At 34.5% G+C, this 12,215-nt stretch overlaps 1 long non-coding RNA gene across 1 annotated transcript in view; it reads left to right on the forward strand.

Moving 5' to 3' along the window:
- The window catches only part of LOC139081833 (uncharacterized), a 30,071-nt gene extending 18,089 nt beyond the window's left edge, over positions 1 to 11,982 (forward strand). Inside the window, exons 3-5 of the long non-coding RNA XR_011537246.1 lie at positions 7,514 to 7,551; positions 8,964 to 9,015; positions 10,899 to 11,982. This is a non-coding gene — a long non-coding RNA (uncharacterized lncRNA). The remainder of the gene's footprint in view (positions 1 to 7,513; positions 7,552 to 8,963; positions 9,016 to 10,898) is intronic.
- The last annotated feature ends 233 nt before the right edge of the window (positions 11,983 to 12,215 follow it).

The following is a 12,215-nucleotide window of genomic DNA, read 5'->3' on the forward strand; positions in this document are numbered from 1 at the left end:
TGTGACATTTCGCCATAATTGCAGATATTTTACTTTATGTTATGTAGACTCGTAGCTTTTAAACGTTTTTAAACTATTGTGTTCTAGTACTGCCAAGAGGCATATGAGATATTTAACAAACAACTCGAAATGCATTTACACTGGCACATTTCAATGAAACTATCTCCGGTAAAATAGAAAGTGATAGAATTGATTGCACTGCTGAATATAAATAGCATTTCAGGTTGGAGTTAAACCCCCATGAAAAATTAAAAACAAGCACCTTGTCAAACTTTGCTATTAGGGAGCATATTTAAAAATGTGTTGCACATGATTTATTTTACAGGAAAGTGAAAGCACATTGTGGGACTATAAATGATATTCGTTTGTGTACCCAGTGAAAAAACATCTGGCTGTAAAGGCTTCTGGCTTATTAGGTAGGCAGCTAAAACATTTTCTTGTCAATAAATTTTGACATGTAAGATGTTGGTATTAACTTGACATCTTGTTCATTGATTTCTTTTTAATTTTTGCAGTAAAGGAAAATGTTATACAAAACTCCACAATTGTTGGTTGATCAAGGTTATATATTTAAACAAAGTAATTGCCTTAAGAATAATTACATATAGGTTTTTAGGAACCAAATATAATTATATATATTGGATTTTTAGAAATAAAATTACTTTCTGGCCCAGTGGTCTTTAAAACAAGTTTATTTATATTATTTATCTGCTGTGGTTAGATTTAAGCAAATAAGTAAATGCATGGTACCTAACTTGTATTACCTGATTTTGTTAGATTTACAAGACTGGACTATGAAAATTTTGAGATTTTGATCTCAGATCAAAGTCTATCTATCTCATAAATTACTTAAAAATATAATTTTGAGTAATTGAATAAAAACGTTTAAAGCAACATGGAATTTCACAGGTATGCACAATGACAAGAAAGTGGCCTATCTTGCTATTTCTGTGAATACTAACACCTCTCCAATTTCAGCTTCATTGATATGCAGGCTGACTTAAAAACTTTAGGAAAGATGCATGTTGCTGCATCTAACAAATTGTTAGATACAGTTGCCCCTTGGTATCTGGGAGGGGTTGGTTCCAGGACCCCCTGCAGATATCAAAATCTGCGGATGCTCAGGTCCCTTATATAAAATGGCCTAATATTTGCATATAACCTATTCACACTCTCTCATGTACTTTAAATCACCTCTAGATTACTTATAATACCTAATGCAATGTAAATGCCGTGTAAATAGTTTTTATACTGTATTCTTTAGGGAATAATGACGGGGAAAAAAGTCTGTACATGTTCAGCACAGATGCAACCATCGTGGGCCTTTCAACCTGGGGTTGGTTGAATCCGTGGATGTGGAACGCTTGGATACAGATGGCTGACTCTACTGACATTTGGCTTCCCAGCACATCTGGAAGATCCAAAAGGACGAGGAGTATTGGTTGTTATGTGACAGATATCTTAACAATACTGCTTCCATGATTTTTCTTTGTTATTTTCTCTTGAAAATTTCTAGGGAGCACAACAGAAATGATACTCTATGACAAAGTAAGAATAAATGCCAGAAGGAGCAGTGTGGAATTATCAATAATTTAACTGCATTAGAAACATAGAATCAGCTGAAAAACAACTTGGTGCATGCAAAGAAACCCCCCTAAGCCTAGCAGCAGATTTTTCAGCAGAAACTGGACAGAAGGGAGTGGCACGATATATTCAAAAATGCTGAAAGAGAAAAACCAAGAATACTCTACATGGCAAAGTTATCACTCAGAAGTGATAGAGAGAGAGTGTTTTCCAGACGTGCAAAAGCCAAAGGAGTTCATCACCACTAAACCAGTCTTATAGGAAATGTTAAAGTGACTTTAAGCTGAGAAAGGGTGCTGATTAGTAACAAGAACACAAACGAAAGAATAGATCTCACTGGAAAGGTAAATATATAGTAAAAATAGGGGATTAATCACTTATAAAGCTATTATGAAGGTTAAAAGAAAAAAGTGGTAAAAATAACTATGATTACAATAACTGGTTAAGGGACACACAAGATAAAAAGATGTAAAATGTGACATCAAAAATATAAAACATGTATGGACAGCTAATCTTTGACAAAGGAGCCAAGAACATACACTGGAGTAAGGAAAGCCTCTTCAATAAATGGTGCTGGGAAAACAGGACCGCCACATGCAAAAGAATGACAGTAGACAATTATCTTTCCCCATGCACAAAAATAAGCTCAAAATGGACCAAAGACTTGAAACCATAAAACTTCTGGAAGAGAATATAAGCAGTACAGTCTTTGACATCACACTTAAAAGGATCTTTTCAAATACTGTATCTGCTCAGACAAGGGAAACAAAAGAAAAAATAAACAAGTGGGATTTCATCAGACTAAAGAGCTTCTTGAAGGCAAAGGAAATCAAGATCAAAATGAAAAAACAACCCACCAACTGGGAAAAAATATTTGCAAATCATATACCCGATGAGGGGTTAATCTCTATAATATATAAAGAGATCACACAAATGAACAACAAGAAAACAAACAACTCAATCAAAAAGTGGGCAGAAGATATGAACAAACATTTTTCCAAAGAAGATATACAGATGGCCAATAGGCACATTAAAATATGCTGAGCATCACTAATCATCAGGGAAATGCAAATCAAAACTATACTTAGATACCATCTTACACCCATTAGAATGGCTATAATCACCAAGACAAAAAACAACAAATGTTGGAGAGGATGTGGAGAAAAGGGAACCCTCCTACACTGCTGGTGGGAATGCAAGCTGGTGCAACCACTGTGGAAAACAGTATGGAGATTTCTCAAAAAATTAAAAATAGAAATGCCATATGACCCAGCTACCTCACTACTGGGTATTTACCCAAAGAACTGCAAATCAACAATTCAAAGAGCCTTATGCAGACCTATGTTCACTGCAGCATTATTCACAATAGCCAAGACGTGGAAGCAACCCAAGTGGCCATCGTCAGATGATTGGATAAAGAAGAGGTGGTATATATATGAAATGGAATACTGCTCAACCATAAAAAAAGAGAAAATCGTCCCATTCGCAACCACACAGATGAACCTTGAGGGCATCATGTTAAGCAAAATATGCAAGACAGAGAAAGACAAACATTGTATGATTTCACTCATATGTGGAATGTAAACAAACTTACAGACAAAGAGAATAAATTAGTGGTTACTGGGGGAAGTGGGGGAAGGGTGGGCATAAGGGGTGAAGGGGCATACTTATATGGTGTTTGACAAACAGTAATGTACAACTGAAATCTCACTATGTTATAAGCTATTATGACCACGATAAAAAAATAAAAAATAAATTTTAAAAACGACACATAAAACCAGAAGGTATAAAGTACAGAGATTCTTCAGATCACGTAAGAACTTTTCCCAGTCATTATGCCAGGTATATTTATGAAAAGTCCTCAGAATTTTCTCAGACATTCTTTTAAATATCCCTTCAACAAATATTTCTAAAGCAGGTACTGTTTGAGGAGTTAGGAATGCCACAGTGAACAATACATGTGAGGAAACCTGCCCGTTCGGAGATTGTCTCCTAAGAAGAGATACAAACAATAAACAACATGGAGAAGTAGAGTGCTATGTTAGAATGTGATGGGTACTGCAGCAAAAAAGTGCTGGCTGATACCAGGCTCCTAACCGTGCCTGGTTTTGATTGCTCAAGCCAATATTTTAGAGTTTTTATGAGTTGATAATTGAGAAACAGACATAACGATCATCATTATCTACTTATTTGTGGAAATAATTCTACAAGTAGGTATGAATTTAATAAAACTCAAAAGAATATTTGTTTTTACTTCTCAGAGGAAAAATTTTCTACAGGAATATAAGCTTCTTCATTAAACTGTGTTTGCCCTTAAAATTTACTTTTGTTGGGGCTGGCCCCGTGGCCGAGTGGTTAAGCTCGCGCGCTCCGCTGCAGGCAGCCCAGTGTTTCGTTAGTTCGAATCCTGGGCACGGACATGGTACTGCTCATCAGACCACGCTGAGGCAGCGTCCCACATGCCACAACTAGAAGAAACCACAACGAAGAATACACAACTATGTACTGGGGGGCTTTGGGGAGAAAAAGGAAAAAAATAAAATCTTTAAAAAAAAATTTACTTTTGTTTTTAGTGTTCTCAAAAACTGGGGAAAAACTCTAACTTGCTTTGTAAATTTGCGTCAGTCCTTCACTTGTAAGCACTGTCGTCGTGCTATATCAAAAGATAATTTACTTAGAAATTTGCAGATGTGTATTTATTTGTATACCATTTTATTCCAAGCAAGAAATCTGCTGTGCAGTTATAGCAACAGATTTCGGTTTCCTTCATATGCCCAGGTGCCACTGTTCCTGAATGAAGGAGGCTTGCAAGCTGGAGTTCTGCAGGAGCCGTTCTCCTGAGGGCTGTTCCATTGCTCAGTGCTATTCTGGTTCGCTCACTTACTCTCTGTTGATGAGATTTCCCCCAGGGCAGGGGTTACACTGTTCTCTGTGCGTTGAGTTCAGCTCAGTGTCTTCTGCTGGCTTCCTGTCTCGGTCATCCACGGAAACTGAATCTTTACCACTATCCTCCAAACTGAGTTGGAAGACAGAAAGTGTTTTTCCTGTCTTTGTTAGTGATTATAGATCTTTGAATACAACCTACACCAAAAACAACCCCCAAACCTCTAAAACTCAAAACCCAAACTAAAACAGACAACACCAGCACAATAAAATGTCAGATCAGGGAAATTCCCTTAGAAATAAGACTGTTACAGGTCCTCAAAAGTTGGCACATCATCTCATTTTGGAATTTAACTGATTAAACAAGTAAAGATTCGTTGTGAGTGAGTGCAAATATCTCTTATGTGTATTCTAGCTAAGAGGAAAAAGTTTTTTAAGACGGTGGCAATTTAGAGAGTGTTTAGCAAGAAAATAAAAAATTAGAAAAATTTCTATCTCCTCAACATCACTGACAGGTCAGTCATCTCTCTAAAGTTATTAGAAATGTCACAGCTATTGGGAATTTGTCAATTTGGGTTCCTTTTTATCATTTGCTTTAGGAAATATTTTGGGATACAAAGATCTCAATTTTCAGACATTTCTTCTATATATCACCCTTTTACTTGAAAATCTCAATAATAATATAAATGTGTCTCATTAAAGTATGTAAAATATTTTCTTCTAGATTATTTTTTCATAATTTTCTAAATTTCTTTAGGGACATTTTACTGTCATGAATTTGATGTCCATAGGTTTGAATATGCTAAAAGCAAATTGTCCTTAACGTGTGATTCTGTGTTGTGGATGTAAGCCGTCAAAGAATTACTTTCTTCTTATTCTGCTCGCTGTCCTATTCCTTTCTTCCATTTCTGGTTCATAAATTAGGTTTAAAATTAACTGCATTCCTTTTTCAGGGTTGACAGATGGCGATTTTAAATGAGTACCATATATTCAATTCTCAAGAGATCAAGGCCAAAAAAAAGGAAAAAATTTACATAATAGTGAAAAAGATAAATTTTAAACTTTAAGATGAAACACTTTTTATAATTTTAAGATATTATAGCTAGTAATTTGTATTAATTCCTTAAAATTATTATATTAAGACTATTATTGAAAAAACACATCTTAGAGAAAATTATGATAATGGAACTAAGAAAAAAATAGCAGAAATAAAGAATTATAGAGAAGGCTCTAGGCAGTTTTGAACTTTGCAAAAATAGAATCCTGAGTTTTTTGTCTTAATTATAAGTCTAAGAAACATACTTCTCTGACATTCTCTTCTGATAGCTCAAGTTTAGAAATTAATAATTTCTGTAAATCCATAGTCGAAGTTTAGTCTAGCCATAATTACTTAGGAAATCTCTAACACTTTTTTACATTTTTGATTGATTAATATCTACATACTTAAGATTAATGCAAATTTTTCTAATGCATGACATTCTAGAAACCCTGAAGTCATTGCCAGTGGGGTAGGCCACTTTATTATCATGATGTAAATGGACTTCTGCTAATTTACATCTTTGTTTTTTTTTAATTTTACTGGGCATAATAGTTTATAACATTGGAATTTCAGTTGTACATTTTTATTTGTCAGTCGCCATATACATGTGCCCCTTTACCCCTTACGCCCACCACCCAAACCCCTTCCCCTCTGGTAACCACTAATCTGTTCTCTTTGTCCATATACATCTTTGCTTTAAATGGCTGATTGTACTGTATTGTGAAGTAATAACAAGTAAAGTTGTGACATTTATATAACATCTTCTCCTCCAGAATTTCCCATTAGCCATATTATTCTACTTTCAGAACTTTATTTTTATATTGCTAAAAGTTTTAGGTTTGTTCAGATGATAAAACCATTAAAACTTAAAAATAGAGTAATTTTCTTTAGATTAGATCAATTTCTCCTTCTGATTTAAAGCATAAAAGAAAGAGACTCTGAATTATTCACAACAGAGAATCAAATGTAGGTTTTCTTGAGCATATTCCATTGTCCTAATTAGCAACAAATTTAAACCACAATAAATCTCCCTGTCTTAACTTTTAATTCTTGTAGAAATCAATATTCAAATATTAATTTCTAGTTGTCTTATTTTCCCAAGTTCCTGATTCTCAAGTATTAACTATTTTTTTTAAATTGAGGTATATTTTATTGAGTTAAATGCACAAATCTTTAGTAAACCGCTCTATCCATTATAACAAATGCGTAGACCCATAAAACCACCACTTAGAGAAGATACAGAAAATTTCCTTCACCTCAGAAAGTTCCCATGTGCTCTTTCCCATTTAATAACGCACAATCCTCTCTCTTCTTTCCAGAATTAACCACTTTTCAGCTTTTAGCACCATAAATTGGTTCTCTGTGTTTTGTAATTCACATAAATGGTATTATACAGTATGCATGTCTTTTGTTTGCCTTCTTTCACTCAAGGTCCTTTTGAGATCCCTCTACGTCATTGCATGTGCTAGTAGTTCATTCATTTTATTGGTGCTAATATAACATTGTGTGAATATAACGCATTTCTTTATCCATTCTCTTTTGACAGGCTTTTGGGTTGATTCTTGAATGGATTCTTATGATAAAACTAACACTAATATTCTTGTACAACTATTCTTGTAGACAAATGCACTAATTTCTAAGTATATACCTAACAGCAGAATCACCTGGTTAAGGTTAGAGGTATGTTTAACTTTAGTAGAAAATGCCTCTTTCCCAAGTAGCTCTACCATTTTCCACTCCTGCTGGTGAATGAGAGATCCATTTTCTCCCCATGCTCATCAACACTTGCTATTGTCAATTTTTAATTTTATCCATTTGGGTAGGTATGTAATTTTATCTCCTTGCAATTTTAACTTGTATTTTCATGATAAATAATGATGCTAAGCATATATGAATGCATGTGTGTGTGTATGTATATATGCTTATTGAACATGTTGACATCTATTTTTTATGCCTGTTCAAGTTTTTGACTATGTTTTGAATTGTGTTTTCCTGCTTTACTTATAGGAATTCTTTTTCCTGTTCTGGATATGAATCTTGATCAGGTATAGGTACTGCAAACATTTTCTCCTAGTCTGTTTCTTGTTTTTTCACTTTCTTAATAATGTCTTTTGATGAGTGAAATATTTTAATTTTGATGAATTTTAAATGTATTAGTTAGTTGGGTTTTACCGAGATTTTTATATATGTATTGGCAACATTTTTTTCTCATCTTTTTATCATGGCCCAATTTCACAATATGTTAAATCATATAACATTGTTCACGTGTCTCTCATATTTTGTTTTGTTTTACTATTATCATTTTTTTCATGCTCCACTTTTCAAAATTTCTACTGATATGTAATTCCCTGATCCTTTCTTCTGATGAGTCCAATACAGTCTTAATTTACATTATTGTAAATGTTCCAGAATATCCAAAATTCCATTTCTGTTTAAGTTCTCCATCTTTTGATATTAATAATGGTTAATTTAAGTACACATTTGTTAATTTCTACATCTTATCATCCATGTTTTGCATCAGTTGACCCTCTTTTCCGTTGTGTTTCTTTGCATGTCTTGAAATGTTTTATGGATACTGGACACTGTGCGTAAACAAACCATAAAGCCTCTGGAGGATAACATTTTTCCCTAGAAAGGGCAAGCACTTCTCTCTATCAGGCAGCCAGGATGAAGGCCGGGTCATTTTGAAGAGGAATTATTTGAACTAGGGCTTAATTGCAACCTCAGTTAATTTTGGTTGACCTCTGATTTCTAATAATTCAGTGTCAAGATTCGTTTTCTGTCCTGATTTCCAAAAACATGATGACAATCGTTGTCCTGTATGTATTGCAAAGTTCAGGCTTTGGGATCTAAGCACTAAGGGAATAAGATCTGTCTGCTTTTCTATCTCATACTGGCACATACTCAGCTAAAGTCTTTGGCAGAGAATCAACGATAAGGGAGAATAACCTTCAAGTTTGGATGTCCCCCAGACCCCTATCTACCACATCAGACTAGATGGCCATTAAAATCCCTGCTTGGTTCTTCCCAGCCCTCAAGAGTTTCTCTACCCATGACAGGTACAATTTCCCCCCTAGACTTAGAAAATATCCTATGGAGGTAAGCAGCTGTCAATTTCTGCTAATTTTCGGAGCACCAGTTAGTTTAGACTATTTTGCATACAAAACTCGTAGATGCCTTAAAATTTTTTGTTTGTTTTATTATATCTTTTTCTAGTTTTTTACAATGGGGATAATGGCCTGCCATGCTTTATATATCCAAAGCAGAATCTGAATTCCAAGTACATGTTTTAAAGCCCAAATTATTTAATTTTTTCAGCTTTCTCACATTTGGTGTGTAAATTCTATCTCCTCCTAATTTGGAAAAATAAATAGTCCTATTCCTTATCACCACAATTATTATAAGGAATAAAACTGAGTTAGGACAAAAATATAATTAACATGTTTTTGATTTTAAGGAAATCATTGAAGAGAAGAGAAAAAATTCAAAACTGTCAAGTTACATTGAGAGTAAGTTGAATTTTAACTCAATTTGGATTCAATTTAACCACATTCTTTCCAGATCTGCCATTTTATTTCATAGTACTACTAATTGTTAAAAAGACTGTACTATCTGCTTCTTTGCTGTCAAAGAAATGATTTTTGTTGAGTAAGAAAACAGAATAATCAACCTTAGTCCACAGTCCATGATGTATGACTGTGATGGAATCAGACAGAACTGAAATAATCAATTGTGTGTTTACGGCACCAACGCAGCCCTAAGGCACTCACATGCACAGCTAAATGGACTTCTGGGCTGCGGGGTGATCAAAACCTTTGGGCTCAAACTGATTCTTGCTGTGATCATATAGATCTGGTTAATAATAAGAAAGGACAATTTGGCTTTGGGGCAGATTTTCAGCTTGCTAATCACCGTGGTGTTTTTCTCCGCAGAACTGTCATATTTATCATTTGGATAAGTCTCTTGCATTGATGAGTTTCTGATTGCTTGGGGAAAGTGAATTGATTCGGAAAAATCCTAATCAGCATGCCACTGGCAGAAAATATATTTTGGTTATTTAAAGAATATTTATTGAGCTTCAACTTCCTGAGGCACAGCATGTTACCATGGGGCAGATATAACATAATTTTAAAATATGTTTTTGTTCTTTATGACGTAGAAAATGTCAGTAAGCAACAAATCCAGAACTTGCAGCGATTTATTACAAAGTGAAGATCTGAGAACAAAACATTTCATCTGCATGTTAGGTGACGAGTCCTTTAGGAAACCAGAAGTTGAGTCTTAAGCTTGGTTTTAGAGGAAGCATTTGACGGTAACAATGGGATTGACCATGACGCAATGATATTTTCATAGAAATCAGTTCCTTCTTAAATATTGATGTTTTGTTATGGTTGTAGACCCTAAACAGATCAAGACAAGTTATGTAACTTCTTACACCCTACTAAAATTATGAACGCTAAAAACCAATGTCTAATCCAGTTATGTTTTCCTTTTAATCATGCAAGATTTTTATAGAAAGGAATTAAATGCTGGTTAATAATTACATCCTATAAAATTAAGCTCACAACTAACAGAGCAGATTTTAAGTTAAAAGATTATCTATAGTCACATTTTTAAAAAAATATTTAAACTTAGAAAAAAGAAATGCTGACCAGAAAATATGTTGAGAAGTAACAAACAAATTGGAAAAAAAACAGCCAAAGATTGTCCTTAGGAAATCCTGGAGAAAGAGACTTTATAATATCCTATTATAGACTAATTGAAATATCACAGCTTAGCCATCTGATGTCAAGAGTTGAGCTCATTGCATTTAGGAATACTGTGAAGACTCATTTTAGCACACGCTAGCATGCTGAGGCCAGCATCTCTATCAGGATAGGGCAGAGTAATAGCTCCCTGACTTAGTTGAATACACATTTTTCTTAATTTAAAAAATCCTGACAAAAACTAAATGGAAATCTATTTTAGGAAATGTTTTCGTTCGGAGACCAAGTTCGGTTCATCAACCAAGTTTTAAAACACCAACAACTACCCATGCTAATACTACTGTTACTATTGCCACCTACATAATAATTTGTCTCCATTGGACAATAAATTAGAGACTTTGTGAGTCACTGTATTTCTCTCAGATATGTCTTTGTCACTGTTTAATCACAAATAGAGACCATTTTATCACTGTATAATAACAAAGAGTAACAGAGGAAGAATGTGCCCACCAAGACAAAAACTGGGGTAGAAAATGTAACTGTTTAACACACAATGGCACTGTGCTTAAGAAGGGAGACTTATTAATGTGAGTATTAATTTTTACTCTTTATGCTAGATTGTATTTCAAATGAAGTCCCTACAAACACTGTCTTCCTTCTAATAGGACTATTCATCGCTATTTCAGCTTTCTCCTTCCTCTGCAGAGGAATGGCACCACTTCGTCCTGAGTATTCAGCCTCTGTGCTGCGGTGACTCTTCAAGTTATTGCTGAGGACACCTGCAGGAGAGGACAGTGCAGCAAGCCCAGGATACAGTCTGGAGACCAGGAGTGTGAAAGGGATGTTCTAATGAGCTCATTCACTGTAAGCCAAGCTTCCAGATCCAGCTTCAGCAACTTCCGACAGTTTTGACAATGAAGAGGTAGCTTGGCATTTCTTCTTGGGTACATAAGTGCCGTCTATCATCCCAGGTATCAAGTGATTTCAAGAGCTGCAGAGTAGAGGCTGAAGTGCTCTGGCTATGGAACACATCCCAGGTGAGAAAACTGAAGATCAAGTTGTGTCAAACAGAAATGAGATTCTTCTGTAAAGATTTTGAAGAATAAGCGAAGATATGCCAAATAGGAGTGTCTAAAGATGAACCGTGTAGAAATAAACAGCGTACAAATTTATGAAAATTCAAAGGATTTAAAGAAATTATTCAAGGGATTCAGTGTCTGGTGGGAATTACAAAAGATTTTCTGTAATTTGATGAATTAATTTACATAAATTTGGATCATTTTTGAGATTGAAAATTTAAACCCAGAAGGTGGAATTTATGTCTATTTAATTATTCACTTTTCAAAGCACCTGTGTCCAAAAATGAGTCCTATTTCTATCACATATCAGTTATGGAAAATTGAGCAAATTACTTGACTCCTTTGGATCCTAAATGTAACATCTGTAGACTGGGGGTAATTATGGTACTAGACTCAATAATTACTCCAACATTATTTATGTAAAGAGCTTAGAAGATGCCCTATAGACGTTAGCTATCAGTTTCATTATAAAGCAAAGCATATTTTGCATAGTAAGCATAGTTTAAATAATTTATATACACTCTATATTTGCATATCAATGATTGACAAAAGCTCATATAGTGTGTTTATTTGTTTTGATTTTGAGCTTTATGGTTATTTGGACAAATTTTTAGACTTAAGCTTCCTAAGTACATAGATGTTAGAGACTCATAATTATATGAAATAAAATATATGAAATGTGGGCTAGCAATAATTCCTCCAGTCCCTTTCCTTTCTATATGCCACTCAAAATATTTTCTGTCCTAGTTTGGTTTTCAGCTTGTGATGGATTTTCAGGAATTTGAGAGGTGTTAAAAGGAGAAAAAACTGTATGGTAGGACTCAGGCATCCCTTTCTTTCATTATCTCAAAGACTAGGGAGCAAGAGAATGGAAATAGAATGCCACAACCATCTCTCAATCGTGAATTTCATCATCTGAAATGA

Source organism: Equus przewalskii, chromosome 2 (assembly GCF_037783145.1).
Source record: "Equus przewalskii isolate Varuska chromosome 2, EquPr2, whole genome shotgun sequence".
Lineage (NCBI taxonomy): Eukaryota > Metazoa > Chordata > Mammalia > Perissodactyla > Equidae > Equus > Equus przewalskii.